Genomic DNA, 22,595 nt, shown 5'->3' with positions numbered 1-22,595 from the left:
ATTTCTATAGAAAGCATGTATACAGCAATAACCATGCTATTAAGGTGTTTGAATAAAGAATTTAATTCAAAGGCTGTTTTTTACTGCTGCTTGGTAATTATTTGTTGATAAAAATATAGTTAACTGGCTTGGAGTTGTTTTTTATCACATTCTAAAGGCGAGGCTTCTGTCACGAAAACTTTGTAACTCCTAGAACAAAGATTTTATTTAGAGAAGGAATATATCAAGACTTAGAAAGTTATTTGCCAATCTAGCCACACAGTTTTCATATCCATATCCTGGAGGGTTAGAAAGAGGTACCTTTCTTTGAAGGGAGGAGAGAACCTCCACTTTGACTATGACCTTGTCTAAACAAGATAAGAGTCGGAGAACTCAAGGGGCTTCCATAGCCTTGGAAACTCATGACTAGTGCATAGGGAGATTACTGATGCCATAAACAGGAGTGTCAATTTGTTAAGTCAACAACAGGAGTCACTGTGCACTTACTCCTCATGTAGGATCTCTGTCCTTAGTGTGCTGTACATTGAGATTTAGTGCTATAACTAGTACTCAAACAGTATTTTTCACTTTGTGTTTCTATGGGGGTGCAAACTGTTGAAATCTTTACTTAATGTATACTAAACTGATCTTCTGTAAAAAAAAAAAAAAAAAAAAAAAAAGAAATTTTCAATTCCCAACTTGACTCTCACTGGGATTAAACATGACAATAGGTCTGATCTGATTTCATCATCATTTAAAAAATCATCTATTATTTTTCACTTTATGTTTCTGTGTGGGAGCAAACTGTTGAAATCTTTACTTAATGTATGCTAAACTGATCTTCTGTATATAAAGAGAATCGAATATGAATCCTCATGTGAATGGAAGGGGAAAGAGGAGGGTTGTGGGTGGGAGGGACGTTATGGGGGGGAAGCCATTGTAATCCATAAGCCGTACTTTGGAAATTTATATTCATGAAATAAAAGTGTAAAAAAAAAAAAAAAAAAAGATGTTCTTTTGGGGCCAGTGCTGTGGTGTAGTGGCTAAAGCTACCACCTGCAGTGCCGGCATCCCAAATGGGTGCTGGTTTTAGTCCAGGCTGCCCCACTTCAATCCAGCTCTCTGCTATGGCCTAGAAAAGCAATAGAAGAAGGCCCATGTCCTTGGGCCCCTGCACTCATGTTGTAGACCCGGAAGAAGCTTCTGGCTCCTGGTTTCAGATTGGCACAACTCCAGCCATTGTAGCCATCTGGGGAGTTAACCAGCAGATGGAAGACCTCTCTCTCTCTCTCTCTCTCTCTCTCTCTGCTTCTGTAACTCTGCTTTTCAAATAAATAAGTAAATCTTAAAAAACAGACTAGCATCTTATCTTCAATTCAGATATGAAGACTAGCCTCATTCATTCATTCATTAAATAGGCTTTAATTAAAGAACTTCTCTATGCAGGCACCACTCTGGGTGCAGTTTGTAGTCTTGAATCACAATTTCAGAGTCTGTACTCTTAAAGGCAGATATTCCTGGGAGGAATCATTGAGATATAATAGCATAATTAAAATAAACCTTGCTGTCTGGTGGAGCCAGAACAAAGAACTCATTAGATACATAAAGCAAGCTAACAGGCAAGGTCTATCACATTGAGACTCCATGACAGAAGACAATTTTCTGTCTCTGACCTTCCAATGTTAAGGCTGGCACACAGATTCAGAAGCAGAAGGAAGCCTGAATTCTCAGAGGACTGAAAAAAAAGGTCAGTTTTGTTTGAACTCTGTGGTCAAAGAAATACAGCTATCTCCCTCTGTGAAATATTTTATCATACTAGTTTTCTTAATACCAGGCAGGTTGGAGAAAAGGAAATGTCAGCACTAGAAAAGTTACTGCGGAATAAGGGCTGAACAGTGTGAATTCACATTTTCTCTATAGCCAATGAACATTTCCTTTGAAATTGAAGGAAACAAATGAAGATGGATACTAAGTTACACCTGTCAGAAGCCAATCTAATGTTAATTAAAGTCAACAAAATTTGTTGTCTGTTAATGATATCCATTATTCAGTTAAAGGAGATAACTGTGTAAACAGTGAGTCATCAAAGTATAGTCAAAGAACGAACTTTGAAAAATAAAACCCAAGTGAAAATGTTGATAACCTTTGGCATATATTTGGACATGGGCATTATGGGAACCACCAAAAATTATGCACAATTGTTTATTTATTTGAATTTGATATACACTTTTAACATCATAAAAGTATATATTTACATCAGAAAATCCACAGTACAAATATGAAGAGAAAGGATATAAACATAAAGAATATTCTACTTTAATTCTCTTAATTGAGGATGGAGACTTCAAATCAAGAATAGTTCTTCAAACCATGAACAAAAAATATTTTCTAATTTTTGTGTCCTTGATGATTTCTTTCATCAGTATTTCACAAATTTCACTGTAGCTATCTTTCACTAATTTGATTGTTTATTTATAAATATTTAAAATTTTTATGTATTATAAATAGAGTGTCTTCATTTTTCTTTCACTAAGATTATTATTTATGTATAAAATGCAATTTTTTATATTGATTTTGTATCCTGGAACTTCACTGAATTGTTTTATCAGTTCTAACAGTTTTTGGTTGAGGTTTAACTTTTTCCATGTATAAAATTATGTCATCTGCACACATGGATATCTTTATTTTTTCCTACCTAATTTTAGATCCCATTTATTTTATTCTCTTCTCCAACTGCTCTTGCCAATACTTACAATAGTATATCAAATAGAGTGGTGAAAGTGGACAACTTGGTCTTGTTCACAATCTGATGAGAAACACTGAAAATATTTTTCCTTAATTGTGACATTGATTGTTGCTTTTTTTTTTTTTTTTGACAGGCAGAGTGGACAGTGAGAGAGAGAGAGACAGAGAGAAAGGTCTTCCTTTGCCATTGGTTCACCCTCCAATGGCCGCCACTGTCAGTGCACTGCGGCTAGCGCACCGCGCTGATCTGATGGCAGGAGCCAGGTGCTTCTCCTGGTCTCCCATGGGGTGCAGGGCCCAAGGACTTGGGCCATCCTCTGCTGCACTCCCAGGCCACAGCAGAGAGCTGGCTGGAAGAGGGGCAACCGGGACATAATCCGGCGTCCCGACTGGGACTAGAACCCGGTGTGCCAGTGCTGCAAGGTGGAGGATTAGCCTACTGAGTTGTGGCGCTGGACGATTGTTGCTTCTTAATATACAGCCTCAACAATTTCCATGCATGATATTTCTGTACTTGATTTACTGAAAGTTTTTTTTTTTTTCATGAAGGGATATTGATTCTCATCAAATGTCTTTTCTGCCTCCTTAAAATGTCCATACTGCCTAAAACAATCTACAGGTTCAATGCAAAATACCAACAATATTTTTGCAGAATTAGGAAAAGCAATAATAAGATGAATGTGAAATCACAAGACAGAATAGTCAAAGCAACTCTGAGAAAAACATGACTAGGCTGTAGGCATCACTTTACCTAATTTCAAAACAATTAAAAAAAATGTGGTAATGACATAAAAACTGGCAAATAGATCAATGGAACAGAGTGAAGAACCTGGATTTTTACCCACATACATACAGCTAACTGCTTTTTCACAAAGATGCCAAGAAAATACACAGGAGAAAGGATAGTCTTTTCAATAAATGGTACCAACAAAACTGGATATACATACACGAAAGAATGAATTTGGCTCCCTATTCTCACTTTATACGAAAATCAACTCGTGAGTGAAAGACCTAAACTTAAGACCTAACTATGAAGCTCCTAGAAGACAACAGGAGAAACTTTTAAAAAATGGTGTAGGCGCGGCCATTGGAGGGTGAACCAACGGCAAAGGAAGACCTTTCTCTCTCTGTCTCTCTCTCTCACTGTCCACTCTGCCTGTCAAAAAAAAAAAAAAATGGTGTAGGCTATGATTTTTAATAAGACTCCAAATGTGCAAGAAAAAAAAAAGCCAAACTAGAATAATGGGGTTATGTCAAACTCAGGAACTCAGGAACTTCTTCACAGCAAGGGAAATAATCAACAGAGTAAAGCGACATCAGACATAATCATGGATAATACATGCAAGCTACATCTATGTCAAAGGTTTAACATCCAGTATATATCAGCAATTCAAATGACTCAATAAAAAAAAGCCAGTTAAGAAATAGGTAAAGGACAATAACAATTCTTAAAATAAGAAATAAAAATGATCCATAAATATCTTTAAAAAGTTTTCTATATCACTAGCTATCAAGGAATTACAAATCAAAACCACAATGAGATATCTCTTCATTCTTCCTAGAATAGATATTATAAAAGTACACAAAGTGACAAATGCTGGAAAAGTATACAGAAAAAGGAATATTTTTGTCGTTGGTCTAGATTACTACAGTCCTTATGGAGAATAGCATGGAGATTTATTTGAAAGCTTGAAATGAAACAGCCATATGATCCAGTAATTCTACTGCTTGTATATATCCAAAAAAAACATGAAATCATTGCTTCACAGAGATGCCTGCTCCACCACGTATGCTGTGTACTGTTCACAAAAGCCAAGATACGGAATCTACCAAAGTGCCCAGCATCAGATTAACAGAGAAATTGAGATGCATATATATACAACGGAATTATCAATTCAGCCATAAAAAAATGAAATCCTGTCATTTGCAGCTAATGAGTGTGATTGAGGACATCATATTAAGTGAAATAACACAGAAAGACAAATACTGCATATTCTTCCTCATACGTGAATGCTAACAACAAAAAAAATACCTCAATCTGAACATGGATTGATTACCAGCAGTTGAAATGGATGGGGGACATAGAGGAAGTTTAGATAAATAAGGAAACAAGGAGAGTTCAGTGTGTTTAATTATGATTAATTTATCATAATACTATGAAGTGTTTGCAACCCAGGAGTGGTTTATTAATTTATAAAATGTAATAAGGAAAGATGTTAATAGAGGAAGTTGAGTGTGGGGTATATAACTCTTTGTACCATTTCACATTCTGTTGTTGCAAATTTAAAACTATTCTGAAATAAAAGTTTATTTATGAAAGAAAAAAGAGCAAAAAAGGATGAGGACTGCCAAGTATTTTTATGAGAAACAATGGAGATGCTTAGAATTCGGGAATGGGGAAAAATATGTATGGTTTGCAGAATAAAACAAGAAGTAGGTGTGAATTTGCTCAACTTCAAATGTTATCCTAAACAAAGAAAGAAGCCTTTTCTAGTAAAGATGGCACAGGATCTCTAGGACAAGAATTATTTCTAGCAACAAGAGACATGAACTACAGCTCTTCTGCTGACTTCAGGCAACAAATCCCATTTGGATAGTGCATTCAATATTGATGAATATGTTTTTCTTTCATTGAATAGCCTGCCTGCAATGTATATGTGGATCCTTAGTTAAGAAGAACCATTAAAAATTGAACTTGGAATCTAGGTCATAGTCAGATGAATCAATCATACACAGGGAAACAGAAACCTCTCTAGTTTACAAGGAAAAATATATAATTCTGTTTAATGAGTCAAAAGATCTCTAGGTGACTTTACAAATTGGTCAAGCAGATAAGCATGAATATATATTTTTCTACTCCTTAAATTTCAAGGCAATCACTATACAGCCTGAAGAAAACAAAGCTAAGTTGTTGTTTCATCTCTTTACTGCAAATAACACACTTACAGATTCAGATATAAATAAGGAACTAGAGAGAGAGAGATGAAAGTAATTGGTATAGGAGCTGTCAGCATGAGCTTCTGAGACTGCTTAACAAATCTGACTATTAAAGGCACTTGCATCAGAAAGCAGGTGACTTCTGAGATACAAGCTCTCAGTTTTTGCAGGAATGCAGCTTCTTCTTGATGAAAATAAGATATAGATCCTGAGGAGGATTGGAGAGAGAATTATCTTTTATAGTTACCAATCTATTCCAAAGTTAATGTTGAAAACAAAAGGTAGAAAACAAAGTTCTTAACACAATTTTGAGTTAAAATGATAGAGGTGATGACAAGGGCAGAAACCTGAGCTAGGGAAAAGAAACAGCTATAAAGCTGCTGCCCAACCAACCACCACCATAAAATGATTTTGATTTAAGATAGAGGAAAGCTCATAGAACTAAAGACAATATGCTTTACAGGGGATGAAGTGAACAAAATAAAACTATGTAATTTTACAGTGCATTGTTATAATATCTATGAGCATTGTTGAAAAACAATGTACGTAAAAACATGATAGTGGGGCAGGTGCTACAGCTCAGAAGGTTAAACTGCCACCTGCAGCACAGGCATTCCACATGGGATGAAATGTCCAGGGCTGGAAAGGGCTGAATTCAAGAGCCAGCAACTGCATATTGGTCTTTCATCTTTGGCTGCTCTCCTAGGCACATTAGCAGGAAGTTGGATAAGAACCAGAGTAACCAGATCTTGAATTGACTCTGATATGGGATCTAGCATCACAAGCATTGGCTTAACATGCTACACCAAAATGCCATCCCTTGTAACAATTTCAAAAGGGATAGCATATTTTTAGATTATTTAGATTATTATTTACATAAATTACTTTTAGATTATAAAAATAAATTTAGGATCAGTAAAATTTCTTTAGATTAAAAATACAGAGTAGGAGCCAGTGTTATGGCATAGCAGGTAAAGCCACCGCCTGCAGTGCCAGCATCCCGTATGGACACTGGTTCAAGTCCCAGCTGCTCCACTTCCAATCCAGCTCTCTGCTATGGCCTGGGAAAACAGTGGAAGATGGCCCAAGTCCTTGGGTCCCTGCACCTGTGTGGAAGATCCAGAAGAAGCTCCTAGCTCCTGGCTTCAGATTGGCACAGCTCCGGCCATTGTGGCCAACTGAGGAGTGAACCAGCAGGTGGAAGACCTTTCTCTCTTTTTCTGGCTCTGCTTCTCTCTCTGTGTAACTCTGACTTTTAAGTAAATAAATAAATCTTTAAAAAAAAATACAGTTTAAGGGGTGGAGCCAAGATCGTGGAATAGCAAGGGCATGCACAATAGTCCAGGAAAATATAGTTTAATAAAAGTGGAGTTACTGTAGCCTCAGGAAAAGGCTCAGGAAAAAATTGCAGAGGAAACTCTTCAGGATCTAGGGGATGTGACACGGAGGACCTACGGGGAGAGCAAGGTCGCCCACCACGTGGAAGCCAAGCTGCGAGAGCAGGAGCTGAGCCGCAGAGCCTGCGTGCCAGTGCTGGAAGGGGAGGTGAGACAAAGACCTCAGTAACCCAAGACATTGGCGGGGAAAGGCAGAAAGAGCCTAGAGGGAATGAGGCCTGAAGCCCCACTGGGGAAAGTTCACCAGGCTGACTGGCAGAGAGAAAAAAATGAATAAATAAGGGGAACTGGCATGGACATTAGCCTCTCTCTCCATTCACCTTACAAAGCCAAGCAAGACAACGAGCAGGCACCATTTTACGTATGTAAAGTGGCATCTGCCATTAGCCAAGCAGAAAAACCTGACTCTGGTGGGAGAAATAACAGGAGGTTATGACCTAGTGAAAGTGTGGAGCTAATGAACTGAGACTGTGAAAATCTGAGGGGGGGCAAGAGAAATCACAAGTATACAAACTCGGTAACCTTGGCAACCTGGTGAGAGACTGCAGAGAAATTTGAGACCACACTGAGGGCTGCATAAACTCTTTGTGTGGTCCCAGGGGTGGAGTAGACAAATACCCATATTTCATACATCAACTACCCTCAATTCCACTCAGCTGATTGGAATTACTTCCCAACTGAGTCAAAAAAATAAATAAATAAAAAGAGAGAGAGAGAGAGAGAGCCAGCAAGGGAGAGAACAATATGGGTGAGTCACCTTTGGCACATCCTTAACCCTGAAAAACCAAACAGAGCTCTCTGGCCACACCCATCACAGCCTCTAAGGATCCATCAAAAGCAGACAGTCCACTTAATCTAGAGTCAAAATATAACAAGAAAAAGCACCACAGAGAAGAACAAAAGAATATCTCCAATATGCCAAACAAACGCAGAAACTGAGGTAACAAGAACGAGGAAGACACCATGATGCCCCCAAATGAAAAAGACACCACAATTCAAGATAATGAAGATGATGAGATAGACACCATTTGGCTGATTGGGTTAAAGAACAAAACCCAACTATTTGCTGCTTACAAGAAACAATCTTTCCAACAAAGATACATACAGACTGAAAGTGAAAGGCTGGAAAAAGATATACCTTGCCAACAGAAATGAAAAAAGAGCAAGCGTAGCCATCTTAATATAGGACAACATAAACTTTACCATAAAACTTTTAGGAGAGACAAAGAGGGGCACTATATAATGACTAAGGGATCAATTCAACAGGAAGATATAATGATGATCAATGTAGATACACCTAAATACAGGGCACCGGTTTATTTAAAAAATTTGTTAAGGGACTTAAAGGGAGACTTAGACCCCAATACAATAGTACTGGGGGACTTCAATACTCCCCTCTCAGAAATAGATCAACAGGACAGAAGATCAACAAGGATACAGTAGATTTAAACGACACTATAGCCCAAATGGATCTAACAGATATCTACAGAACTTTTCATCCTACACATAAAGCATTTACATTCTTCTCAGCAGTACATGGAACCTTCTCTAGGATTGACCACATACTAGGCCATAAAGCAAGTCTCAGCAAAATCAAAAGAATTAGAATCATATGATGCAGCTTCTCTGACCATAAAGGAATGAAGTTGGAAATTAGCAACTCAGGAATCCCTAGAGCATATGCAAACACAGGGAGACTGAACAACATGCTCCTGAATGAACAATGGGTCATAGAAGAAATTAAAAGAGAAATCAAAAATTTTCTGGAAGTAAATGAGGATAACAGCACAACATACCAAACTTATGGGATACAGCAAAAGCAGTGTTAAGAGGAAAGTTTATATCAATAGGTGCCTACATCAAGAAATTGGAAAGGCACCAAATAGATGAGCTTTCACTGCATCTCAAGGATCTAGAAAATCTGCAGCAAACCAGACCGAAATCTAGTAGGAGAAGAGAAATAATTAAAATCAGAGAAGAAATCAACAGGATTGTATCCAAAAAAATTACAAAAAATCAGCCAAACGAGGAGCTGGTTTTTTGAAAAAAATAAACAGAATTGATACTCCATTGGCCCAACTAACTAAAAAAAGAAAAGACACAAATCAATAAAATCAGAGATGAAAAAGGAAACATAACAGCAGACACCACAGAAATAAAAAGAATCATCAGAAACTACTACAAGGACTTGTATGCCAGCAAACAGGGAAACCTATCAGAAATGGATAGATTCCTGGACACATACAACCTACCTAAATTGAACCAGGAAGGCATAGAAAACCTAAACAGACCCATAACAGAGACAGAAATTGAAACAGTAATAAAGGCCCTCCCAACAAAGAAAAGCCCAGGACCAGATGGATTCACTGCTGAATTCTACCAGACATTTAAAGAAGAACTGACTCCAGTTCTTCTCAAACTATTCAGAACAATCGAAAAAGAGGGAATCCACCCAAATTCTTTCTGTGAAGCCAGCATCACCTTAATTCCTAAGGCGGAAAAAGATGCTGCATTAAAAGAGAATTACAGACCAATATCCCTGATGAACATAGATGCAAAAATCCTCAATAAAATTCTCGCCAATAGAATGCAACAACACATCATAAAGATATCCACCCAGACCAAGTGGGATTTATCCCTGGTATGCAGGGATGGTTCAATGTTCACAAAACAATCAATGTGATACACCACATTAACAGACTGCAGAAGAAAAACCATATGATTATCTCAATAGATGCCGAGAAAGCATTTGATAAAATACAACACCTTTCATAATGAAAACTCTAAGCAAACTGGGTATGGAAGGAACATTCCTCAATACAATCAAAGCCATTTATGAAATACCCATGGCCAGCATCCTATTGAATGGGTAAAAGTTGGAAGCATTTCCACTGAGATCTGGTACCAGACAGGGATGCCCACTCTCACCACTGCTATTCAATATAGTTCTGGAAGTTTTAGCCAGAGCTATTAGGCAAGAAAAAGAAATTAAAGGGTTACAAATCGGGAAGGAAGAACTCAAAATACCCCTCTTTGCAGATGATATGATTCTTTATTTAGGGAATCCAAAGAACTCTACTAAGAGATATTGGAACTCACAGAAGAGTTTGGCAAAGTAGCAGGGTATAAAATCAATGCACAAAAATCAACAGCCTTTGTATACACAGGCAATGCCATGGCTGAAGAAAAACTGCTAAGATCAATCCCATTCACAATAGCTAAAAAAACAACCAAATACCTTGGAATAAACTTAACCAAGGACGATAAAGTTCCCTATGATTAAAATTACAAAACCTTAAAGAAAGAAATAGAAGAGGATACCAAGAAATGGAAAAATCTTCCATGCTCATGGATTGGAAGAATCAATATCATCAAAATGTCCATTCTCCCAAAAGCAGTGTATAGATTCAATGCAATACCAATCAAGATACCGAAGACCTTCTTCTCAGATCTAGAAAAAATGATGCTGAAATTCATATGGAGACACAGGAGACCTCAAATAGCTAAAGCAATCTTGTACAACAACAACAACAAAAAAGCCGGAGGCATCACAATACCAGATTTCAGGACATACTACAGGGCAATTGTAATCAAAACAACATGGTACTGGCACAGAAACGGATGGATAGACCAATGGAACAGAATTGAAACATTAGAAATCAATCCTAACATCTACAGCCAACTCATATTTGAGCCAGGATCCAAAACCAATCCTTGGAGTAAGGACAGTCTATTCAATAAATGGTGCTGGGAAAATTGGATTTCCACGTGCAGAATCATGAAGCAAGACCACTACCTTTGACCTTACACAAAAATTCACGCAACATGGATTAAAAACTTAAATCTATGACCTGACACCATCAAATTATTAGAAAGCATTGGAGAAACCCTGCAAGATATAGGTACTGGCAAAGACTTCTTGGAAAAGACCCTAGAAGCACAGGCAGTCAAGGGCAAAATTAACATTTGGGATTGCATCAAATTGAGAAGTTTCTATACTCCAAAGGAAACAGTCAGGAAAGTGAAGAGACAACCGACAGAATGGGAAAAAATATTTGCAAACTATGCAACAGATAAAGGGTTGATAACCAAAATCTACAAAGAAATCAAGAAACTCCACAACATCAAAACCAACAACCCACTTAAGAGATGGGCCAAGGACCTCAATAGACATTTTTCAAAAGAGGAAGTCCAAATGGCCAACAGACACATGAAAAAATGTTCAGGGTCACTAGCAATCAGGGAAATGCAAATCAAAACCACAATGAGGTTTCACCTCACCCCAGTTAGAATGGCTCACATTCAAAAATCTACCAACAATAGATGCTGGTGAGGATGTGGGGAAAAAGGGACACTAACCCACTGTTGGTGGGAATGCAAACTGGTTAAGCCACTATGGAAGTCAGTCTGGAGATTCCTCAGAAACCTGAATATAACCCTACCATACAACCCAGCCATACCACTCCTTGGAATTCACCCAAAGGAAATTAAATTGGCAAACAAAAAAGCTGTCTGCACATTAATGTTTATTGTAGCTCAATTCATGATAGCTAAGACCTGGAACCAACCCAAATGCCCATCAACAGTAGACTGGATAAAGAAATTATGGGACATGTACTCTATAGAATACTATACAGCAGTCAAAAACAATGAAACCCCGTCATTTGCAGGAATCTGGAAAACATTATGCTGAATGAATTAAGCCATCCCCAAAGGGACAAATATCATATGTTCTCCCTGATTGGTGACAACTAACTGAGCACCACAGAGGAAACCTGTTGAAGTGAAATGGACACTATGAGAAACAGTGACTTGGTCAGCTCTTGGCCTGACGGTTGATGTACAATGTAATACTTTATCCATTTTAGTATTTTTTTTGTTCTAGTACTATTAGTTGAACTCTGTAATTAACACACAATTATTCTTAGGTGTTTAAATTTTAACTGAAAAGTGATCCCTGTTAGGAATCTGGAAAACATCATGCTGAGTGAAATAAGCCAGTCCCAAAGGGACAAATATCATATGTTCTCCCTGATCGGTGCCTCTATTCTTTACCATGTATGTTTTATTTTTTGCATTTTAAAAAATACTTCCCTTCCAAGTGTGTGGTCTTGCTTATTCAATTTCAAACACAGTGTTTGAAAGATGCCTACAGGATTTCTTATTTTTTTGACTTTGCATTACTTCTAGGTTACTTCAGCAGAATGGCGGAGTAAGAACCACTGAAAATCCACTCTTCAACAGTGGAAGACAGCTCTGTTAAACTTGTCATAACAGCATTTTTCAGGACTCTGAAAATTAATCAAAGATGTACAAATCAAAGGTTTGTAACAATATCTTTTTTTTTTTATCAACAAGAGAAGTGTATCATTGTAAGAATAGTGAGTTTTATAGCAATTAAAATATCATCTTACTCAACCAAACCTATGGTGGTCTTTAAGACCAAATAGCCAACAAGATAAACCAGAAACATACTAGCCATGAAAACCAAAAACCCAGCAGTTATTGCAGGGAACAAATGGGGTTGGTCCTCCATAAATGACCTGTTTACATTACCTGACCTGCTTGACAGTTTCCTAGAAAACCTTTGCAGAATTTGTTTTTACTTGACCTTTCTTAGAATGTATTCAGTATGATCAGTTATTTCTCTTGTTATTTTTGAAAACATGAAATATCAATTATTTAACCTTGTAACTTGGTGAAGTTCTGATAAATGTTAGAGAAAGGAATAAAAGAAACCAAACAACAACAGCAAAATGAATATCTAGAGAAAGTAAATGGATATGGATATCTTCATAAAATACAAAAAATTTTCTAGTAATCTAGAAAATTGTATTAACTCCTTTGAGTATATATAGTAGTCAACAGAGAAGTGCCACTCATTGATCTGGTGAACACATTCTTTTCTATTCCCATCAGAAAAGGGGATTAAGACCAGTTTACATTCACATTTCATAAAAATAAGATGTATTTACAGTTTTAATTAGTTCTACTTTAATTATCTACATTTTGACTTGTTACAGACAGATCTAGAGTGTCTGCACATTTCTTAGAATATCATACCAATCCATGATATTGTAGATATCAGGTTTATTGGGTAGGATGACCAAGAGGTGGGTAGTTTGCTGGAGGCCTTCATAAGGCATGCTGCTCCAGAGGATGCAAAATAAACTCTATGAAGAAAGAGCCATGAACCTGGAACTCAATAAAATTGTGGGGTACAGTGTGGTCTGTCTTTTCCAGGGTAAATGAAAAATTTGTGCCTTCTACCTCCCTCCCCAAAAGTACCACAATGATTGTTTGTGCATTTTGATTTCTGTAGGCAATATAATACACATCAGGAATAATTCTCTGGATCACATGGTGAATGGTGTCAAATTGTGTCTACTTTGAGTAGTGCCCAAGTCAGGGAAGGAAATGCTCTACTCTGTAGTAAAATTGGGCTATTATAAAAGCATCCTTTAAACTTGGTGTTGGAGGTATTGTTAGTGAGGGACAATGAAGCACTGTGTAAGTGTGTGGCAAGTTTCAGTGAAAAAATTATAGTGTGGGTCCCCAATTTATGTAACATGATTTTGCTTCTCTAGGAGAAAATTGATAGACACTAAAGAAAAAAATCCTGGAAATTTTCTGAGCTTCAGTATAGAAAAAAATGCCTGATTCTAGGACACCAAGTGATCATCCAAATGGTACTATAAATTATGAGATAAATAACGCCAAATCTATTGAGTCATAAGATCAGGGAGGATAGTAGAAACCCATGCTAAGATAGAAGAGGTACATCAAGGATCAAACACGAGTAAGACCAGAGGGCAAATGTATATTGCACGATCAGAAAGTCTGGAGGCTTAGGTGATTCTACACTGTTGTGCCAGTATTCTCTCTGCTCATACTTTCAGCCATATTAGAGATTCTGTATCACCATTGAGTCAAGAATAAAACATTTTATTTATGAATTAGTTGGCTTATGTTATGAATACTTTCAAGAGCCAGATGATTGCTGCATTAAAATCTCAATCAGAAGTGATGGGGAAAGACACTGACAAAGGGAAATCCTCCAGAACTTTAGGTGATGAATATCATCTATACTGTAATGTATGGACTCGTGTACAAACAGAAATATGTAGATGTGTTGTCTAGACTCTGGACAGGGAATTAACGGAAAATCCAGATCAACAAAGTTTAAAGTAAAAATGTGGAAGAATACACGCAAGTAGGCAAAAGTGAGAGCAGTGAGCATGTATCACAGAATGGAAACTCGTCAACCCAGTTATCCAAGGTTCAGGCCAGTTGACAACAGATTGTCTCTGCTTTGTTTGTATTTGGACTTTTGAAGAAAGTGGTTATAGTAGCAGACATGAGAGAGAAGCATGTTTGAAAAATCACAATTTTTATTATCAAAGTTATGATTTCTAATGCTTGAGACAGTGTTTGGTGAAGTAGTTTAAGCCACTGCTTGCAGCACTGGAATTCTATCTCAGATCAAGTCACAGCTTCACTACTTTTCATCTTGCTTTCTGCTAATGCACCTGCTAAGGCAGCAGAAAATGCCCAAAGTATTTGGGCCCTGCCACCTACATGAACGACTGGGATGGAATTCCTAGCTCCAGGGTTCAACCTGGCCCAGAACCTGCTATTGTAGCTATTTGGGGAGTGATCCAGTAAATGTAAGGTCCCTCCCTCTCTTTGTCTCTCTAGCTTTCCATCTCTATGTGTAACTCTGCCTTCCTAAAAAATAAATTAATTGTTCTTAAAAAATATTTCTACTACTACTTCCAGATCTCTATCGTACAAGCAACAAACACCAACATTATTCCCATGATGTCCCTCAACATCTCGAGGAGATCAATTCGGCCATAGGTTACAAGATCTCCAGTCAGAGCAGTAGTTTGCTTTCAGAGAATTTGGAAATCTTTTTGGGGTTAAATTTGTCTTTTCTCACACAAGTTATCACCAAATTCCAAGGTTTCAAAAATAATCGAACCATCAAAATGGGATCCTACTGAACTTTGTTTTAGATTAGCAAATCAACTTTATAGCAATGGAGATGCAGTACAAATTTGAAATTTGTTAGAAATTTGGTTGTGTAACTTCTGCACAACCCAGAATTTACAGGGCAGGCAGGGCTTTGGAGAGTTCTACAGAAGGCAATGCTGAAGCTCTAGCAAACATACTTCCAGTGCATGACACCAACCTAGAGGATGCAGTTTATTCAGTAAATCAGGAACTTCTAGATGGTGGTGTTTTTTTTGTTTGTTTGTTTGTTTGTTTTTTGTTTGTTTGTTTGTTTCTTTTTAGTAAGAAGTATAAAACTGAAGACAAAGGTGTTCAGGGTTCTCTGGTAAAGTGCAATCAGTAAGAGATCTACCATTTATCTGGATGAATTCATTGTCCAGGTCAGCTCTTCCTGTCTTGTGACTGTCATTCCCAAATCACTCTATATTGATGTCTTCTGAGAATCTTGTGTTCTCAACTCTTCATTATTTCTACCAAAGGATATAATTGTGTTTCTCTCATTCTCTAAAAATCCTTAAAAACCCGAACCTTGTGCAGGAAATACAAATTGAGATTATTAGACCCAGGATGACTCAGAGTTAGCAGAACAGGAATCGTCCAAATATAAATTTTATACATAATTGAAAAGTAGTTAACGAGACAGTTGCTTGCTTGACATTTTATTTAGTCACTTGCTGAATACTGCAAAAATTTAGGTATCACAAAAGTCTAAATTTAATCATTAAAGATGCTATATTTTGTACATCTACTACAATGTCACTATTATATTTAAAATATGCCAACTATGTCTAAGAATATGTACATATTAAATATTAAATTAGTTTATTTTATTTGAAAGGCAGAGATAAAGAGAAAAAGAGAGATAGATAGAAATAGAGAAACACCACCAAATTGCCACCCATCAGTTCACTCCCCATATACAGGGCTGGGCCAGGCCAAACCTGAGAACTACATTCTCAATCCAGGTCTCCTGTATGGGAGACATGGACTCAACTAACTACTTGAGCTATCTCACTTGCTACTTGCCAGTTTGTGTATTAGTAGAAAGCTGGAATGGGAAGCTGAGTAGGGACTCAAAACTAGGAAACTCTGATATGGGATATAGGTAGTTCAAGTGGCATCTTAACCACCAAGACAAATGCCTGCCTCTTCATACTAATTTTAAAATAATCTTCAAATAATGTCAATAGTAAATATTCTATTATTAAGTAGCTCAGAGAAAAGCAACCTCATTAAAATTTAGGGTCTTATTTTTCTAGAACCTATCGAAGGCAATGCAACTTAAGTATAATAATTAAATGTCATTACTTAACTTTGTAAATTGTATCTGAATTGGTTTTGGTTTTCCAGAGGTTTTACGTGGTCTGAAATGTAATATTTTCTTCTAGAGTCTGTCATTAGTTTAATTGACAAAAGAAATATGTATATATCTATACCTATATCATCTATATCTATATCTATATTTCTTTTTTGTTTCAATAGTTTACTGTGCAGGTTTTTTTCATGTTCCAAAGATTATTCCATTAATATTGAATTGACTTGTTCAAAATAAATCATTCATAAGAACAAATTTATTTCTTTTTCAGGTAATAAAGTAGGAATTTTGCAAAGAAGGCAAAAACAATTTTTTCTTGGTTCCTTAAATTCAGGTGATAGACTCCTTGTCTGTCTCTATAACAGAATCTTTGATTTAAAAAGGAAATTTTATTTGGTGTAGTGCTAAACGTTAGAATAAGATCTTACAGGGTTTCCATGGTAACATGCATGCATCACCTGTCTTGCTCACAGTTAAAAGCTGTTCCCTGATATCTTTCATATGTGTTCATATTTTAAAGCTTATATAACTTGGGCTAAATTTTGGTAACATTGTCAAATTCAGATCACTCAAAATCTAATAATTAAATCAATTGGCAGACATTTGCACACCTAAGAATCTATGAACTCATAGCAATAAGTGTGAAAAAACTTTGTAGTTGGTATCACTGCTGTTTAGCATCAGTAAAAATTTTCAGACTTTGTAGTGTTCTTCCATTTAATCCAGTCATTTTACTCTAAATTCTCCCACATACAGCTAGTAGAAACAATGGGATCTGTGGGAAAAGCTCACTTACAAGTGAATCAAAGTAATTTTGTTACTCTTGATATGGCTAATAATACTTCAATCAACCACCACTACTACTACTACTATAAATATATATTTAATAAATGCTGCCGGCGCCGTGGCTCACTAGGCTAATCCTCTGCCTTGTGGCGCTGGCACACCGGATTCTAGTCCCGGTTGGGGCGCCGGATTATGTCCTGGTTGCCTCTCTTCCAGCCAGCTCTCTATTGTGGCCAAGGAGTGCAGTGGAGGATGGCCCAAGTACTTGGGCCCTGAACCCATGGGAGACCAGGATAAGTACCTGGCTCCTGCCATCGGATCAGCGTGGTGCGCTGGCCGCAGCACACTGGCCATGGCGGCCATTAGAGGATGAACCAATGGCAAAGGAAGACTTTTCTCTCTGTCTCTCTCTCTCACTGTCCACTCTGCCTGTCAAAAAATAAATAAAATAAATAAATAAATAAAAATAAAAAATTAAATGCTTAATTGTGTGATGCACAATGCAAATCATTCAACATATTTATCATTAAAATAATCCTGTATGACAAAGAAAAAAATTAAGATTGCTGCTTCATGCTACTCTGGGAATCTAGAATTCAAAACAAGATCAGTTTCAAAAAGGATATTTTCAAGTTTCTGTTATGCTTCAAAGATGCTTATGGAAACTTTTGGGAAAACAAAACATAAGAATTGAGTTAGGTACTAGGAATTGAAGAGTTCTCAACAATGCTATTATAAAATTAAGGCCAAAAGAAAATGCCATATGCAATTTAAGAAACCATGCCCTAGGTATTTCATTAGAACATATCTATAATTAGCTAATGATGAATATTGTGATAAAGCTGTAGAAAAGTAGGAATGAGTGTTTGCTGTAAAGTTTAAGACCCCTCATCATATACTGAAGTGCCTGGGTTTGACTACTGGCTCCAGCTTCCAATCACAATCTGTTACAAACTGCAAGCTCTGTGAGGCAGCAGTTGATGGATCAAGTGACTGGCTCTCTGAAATGCTCATGGGACACCTGGATTGGGTTCCTGACTGTTACCTCTGGACCTGCCCAGCCTCAGCAATTGAGGGCATTTGAAGAGTGAATCAGAATTTGGGAATCTCTCTCTCTCTCTCTCTCCCTCTCTCTCTCTCTCTCTCTCTCTCCCATCTTTCCCTATCAAATACATAAAAATATAGAGTTGGAATCAAATAGTATACTGAGAACTTTTTCAGTATTGCATTACATTATTTTAGTGTCTCCTTGGGAAACAAACAAAAAACCTGAAACTTATGTCCACCATTCAAAAAGTGCATGTGTCAGAAAACCATTTTCATACCAAAACTTAACATTTCAAGTTACAAAAGACTTCTTTCCCTACTTCATTTCCCTATGAAAGATTATCTTCTCTCATACAAATCTCTTGCAACAGATGCTGCACTGTTCTGTCCAATCCCCTTTTAAGGACAAACTCATCCCCTAGCTGATAGGAAATCTGGCTGCTGAAGTGATTATAGCTCAGACTATCAGTTGGAATTGCATTTGTCAAAGGGATCTACATATCTTACAGTTACATTCCTGCAAGTAGTTCACTAGCATCCGCTAACACAGGAATTCAAAGGCCAGCAGCATTTCCTCAACTTTGGAAAAACTAGCTCAAAAGCACCCTGTATGATTGACTAAGTCCTCCTGTGCAGTCACATGATTAGTGAAATTCTTCTTCCCAATGTGGTTGCCTTCCATTCCTGAAAATTAGATCTCACCAGAAGGCTTCTGTTTAACTTCTGTCTGCAATATTTTATCGCTAAATTATTATAGCTGTGAATCTGGAAATGTCTTAGTTCTCTCCTAAAAGTATTAAAGTACTAAATGCTATTATATTAACTCATGTCCATTTCTTTAGTTACAGAGGAGACTCCCCAACCCTGTCTTTTTCACAGTCTTTAATGTCCCTGGAACAAATCATGGTACTAAAAATGAGTTAAAATTATTTTTCCTATTCATTTCAAGTCTTTTATTTTTGACTTTTCCATCCTGAAATGTGTTCCTAGTTATTTTAACTCAGATATTAACTTTTTAAGAAGAATAAATATTTGCATTTCCTTCCAAATTACCATAGGATCACGTACTAGGAAAACAGGGATGACTTGAACATATAAATGAATATGCAATGTTAATGTTTCATCTAAAATTCTCTTACATCATGTATTTTCATGGATTCTATTGTCCCAATTTATCTTTTTTTCAGGTAGCTTTAGTATTAAGTTCTTATTCTTCAAAACAATTTGGGTGAAAAAATTCAACTGCCCTAGAATTGCATTTGTCGTGTTATAAATAACCAATTAATGATACCGAGCAATGCATTCTAAATTGTAAACTTTTACACCACAATCTTACTTGAACCAATTTAATAGGAACTATTTCAGAGGTTCATGCAGCATCTATATTATCTTATATAACTGATCCCACATATCCCAATTTTCACAATGGATTTTTATCGTTGTAGTTTTCTTTCTTTCTTTCTTCCTTTCTTCCTTTCTTCCTTTCTTCCTTTCTTCCCTTTCTTTCTTTTCTTTTCCTTCCTTCCTTCCTTCCTTCCTTCCTTCCTTCCTTCCTTCCTTCCTTCTTTCCTTTCTTTCCTTTCTTTCCTTTCTTTCCTTTCTTTCTTTTTTGACAGGCAGAGTGGACAGTGAAAGAGAGAGACAGAGAGAAAGGTCTTCCTTTTGCCGTTGGTTCACCCTTCAATGGCCGCCGCAGCTGGTGTGCTGCAGCCAGCGCACCGTGCTAATCCGATGGCAGGAGCCAGGTGCTTCTCCTGGTCTCCCATGCGGATGCAGGGCCCAAGCACTTGGGCCATCCTCCACTGCACTCCCTGGCCACAGCAGAGAACTGGCCTGGAAGAGGGGCAACTGGGACAGAATCTGGTGCCCTGACCGGGACTAGAACCCAGTGTGCTGGCGCTGCAGGTGGAGGATTAGCCTATTGAGCCACAGCTGGCCTCATTGTAGTTTTCTACACATCTTTAATTGCTTTCCAAACATACTGGTGCTAAATCTATAGATCTCTATTCATGCACATATTTAGTACAAATAGTACAGGAATTTCTAACTCCAAACATTTTTTGAGAAGTCTAAAATATCACCTAGGCTAAATCATACCATGCCTGCTTTCTTGTGCTGTGCAGATTGCATTGTGACTACGGAGAAGATCCCTAGACTGATAACACTTGTGAATGATTTTGTAGAGAGAACCCAATATGCTTTAAAAGCATCAAAAAGTATTTTGACAGAATTTTTAATTGGGGATTTTACTTTGAGTTGATACATGACTAAAAACTTACATTGCATAGACCTTAAACTCACCCCAAATATTTAAGATTAAATTAGTTGCTGCAGATTTGTTTGTTGGTCATCATAATCCTAGACTCGCAATCAGTGTCTTCATTTGGGTAGTGTAAATAGACTACCAGAAGATTCTCTCTTGTTACATTCTACCATAATTTACCCACCACACTCCTGGCCTCTTCAGAAAAAGACATATTATCCCACTCTGTATACAGTTAACAATCTAGAAATTCTTCACAAAATGTGGTTGTCTCATCTCGCAATCACTTCATTTCCACTGGTTCACGGCAGCTGGAATACAGCTTGCTTCTGCAGATTTTATTAGCCTTCCCTATAGCAGTGTTTTCCTCTACTAAGACATTTCTGGGTAAAAACTGTGATTGTATATTATACTGCTGACTGATCAAGCCCATGACTGTGCATTATCCCCCAACAACTATTTCTGCAAAGGTACCTCATGGTGCATTCAAAGGTCAGAGACACGGATACTGATAATTCACTGAGGTTTTCATTCACTTAATAAATTATTTTTGCATAATACTATAAAGTTAAGAATATATATATAAATATATGTATATATATATACATATATATATACATATATATATAAATATATATATATTTTAAATGTTTTATTAAGGGAGGCATAGACATGGGGACTTCTTCACCTCTTCCTCACATTTGTCTTCTTCCCTCGATCAGATTCCCTCTCACTTCTTCCTAGCTCTTTCTCTCGCTCCTCTCCCCAAATCTCTATTTCCCCTCATGCACCTTCCTCATTAGCTTTGTTCTAAACACCTTCAAATTCTTAGCTTCAGCCGGCGCCGTGGCTCAATAGGCTAATCCTCCACCTTGCGGCGCCGGCACACCAGGTTCTAGTCCCGGTCGGGGTGCCGAATTCTGTCCCGGTTGCCCCTCTTCCAGGCCAGCTCTCTGCTATGGCCAGGGAGTGCAGTGGAGGATGGTCCAGGTGCTTGGGCCCTGCACCCCATGGGAGACCAGGAAAAGCACCTGGATCCTGGCTCCTGCCATCGGATCAGCACGGTGCGCCGGCTGCAGCGGCGGCCATTGGAGGGTGAACCAACGGCAAAGGAAGACCTTTCTCTCTGTCTCTCTCTCACTGTCCACTCTGCCTGTCAAAAAAAAAAAAAAAAAAAAAAAAATTCTTAGCTTCATTCTCTTTCCACCTTGTATGTGCATTACTAATTTCACAAAGGCTCATGTTGTTCATTATATCCTCTGACAGCAAACACTTGGCAACTGAGCTATCTTTTCCAGATCCTTAGGAACCACAATTGCAAAGGCAGTTTTGCTTATTTATCAAATCCCAATCTGATGCTTCTGTTTTTATTTCTGCTAGAAAATTTAAGATATTTTTGCTGCTTACTAGAAGGTCAGTGGGACTGAGGGAGTAGTTCAATTTATCAAAAAAATATGACACAGATGTACAAGAATGTGGGCACTTCAGCATGGACTGTCAGGAGACATAAATAAAAAACAAAATATTTATATATTGCTTATTTAATAATAAGATTGTTTTCTGGTGACGCCATTAAGTTTTTGAAAACAATAATAGCATATTTTAAAGTTATATGCATTTATTGGTTCTTGATTCCTTAGGTAATTAATTGCTTATACCAATCCTACTGATTTGCTATTGAAGAATTCATTTATTTCCAAGTAACCATGACTGTACTTCTAGTTATTAGTATTATTTTAAGATACATAATTAACAAAGAATCTATGTATTTAAGGTGTATAACATAAATTTATATGTGTATATATCATATAACAATTATTAAAATACAATTATACATCACCACCCATGCTCATCTCTTAACTGAAAATGTTTCCTCTTGATCAGCATTTCACTATATGCCCTCATCACTACCATTCTGCACTTTGCTTTCATAAGTTGGCATTTGTTATATTCACATACAAATGGGCTAATCAGAATTTGCCTTTTTTGCATGTGGACTATTTCACATAGCCTAATGTTCTCCCAGTTCATTAACATAGTCAAAACAGCAGGATTTCCTTTATTCATGGCTGAATGACGTTGTTCTGTGTTTGTGTGTGTGTGTGTGTGT

The sequence above is a fragment of the Oryctolagus cuniculus genome, chromosome 5 (assembly GCF_964237555.1).
Source record: "Oryctolagus cuniculus chromosome 5, mOryCun1.1, whole genome shotgun sequence".
NCBI classification, from domain to species: Eukaryota; Metazoa; Chordata; class Mammalia; order Lagomorpha; family Leporidae; genus Oryctolagus; species Oryctolagus cuniculus.
Note: the sequence above shows the minus strand (reverse complement) of the source record.